We start from the raw sequence: 609 nt of genomic DNA, 5'->3' as shown, positions 1-609 counted from the left end.
TATTTCTAAGGAAAAGTTTTTCTTTTTAAATCAACTTTATCAAGGTCTAATTTTGCACACCATAAGTATATCATGTTGTACAACTACCACCACAGTCCACTTTTAGAATATTTTCATCACCCCAGTAAAATCCCTAATACCCATTTACAATTAAATCCTCATTGCTGTCCTCAGCCCATTAGGGTGTACCTTCTGTTTCTATAGATTTGTGTTTTGTGTACATTTTATGTAAATGGAATCATACATCAAGAGAAAAATTTTAACCTCTGTAAAATACTTTTATAAGTCTTATAACCACTGAATTATTTTATTCTTATTTAGAACATATCAGATATGTATTCCCTTATTTATAGTTTCAAAACCCAAAGAATTTTGAAAATAGACTTTTAAAAAGTTTCTTGCCACAGCTAGAAATTACAGATTTAAGTACAGATTTAATCTCATGGCAGATTAGAATTTACAACCAGTAGAAGGAATGATTTTGCATGCTATAAAATTCACTTGTTAAAAAATGAGATGTAGCTGTTACCATAGTAACATTATATATGCATTCCAGAAAATACCTTTGTTCTGCAAAATGGTACATTTTTAAAAAGCAAAACAAAACAG

At 28.9% G+C, this 609-nt stretch overlaps 2 protein-coding genes across 2 annotated transcripts in view; one reads left to right on the top strand and one right to left on the bottom strand.

Moving 5' to 3' along the window:
• The window catches only part of LOC105546400 (chromosome unknown open reading frame, human C14orf37), a 339,900-nt gene that overhangs the window by 238,862 nt on the left and 100,429 nt on the right, over nucleotides 1-609 (bottom strand). The window lies entirely within an intron of this gene.
• ACTR10 (actin-related protein 10 homolog (S. cerevisiae)) overlaps nucleotides 1-609 on the top strand; it is a 46,737-nt gene that overhangs the window by 17,793 nt on the left and 28,335 nt on the right. The window lies entirely within an intron of this gene.

This window comes from Mandrillus leucophaeus, unplaced genomic scaffold, assembly GCF_000951045.1.
Source record: "Mandrillus leucophaeus isolate KB7577 unplaced genomic scaffold, Mleu.le_1.0 Scaffold359, whole genome shotgun sequence".
NCBI lineage: Eukaryota > Metazoa > Chordata > Mammalia > Primates > Cercopithecidae > Mandrillus > Mandrillus leucophaeus.
This window is presented reverse-complemented; position numbering and strand designations above follow the sequence as displayed.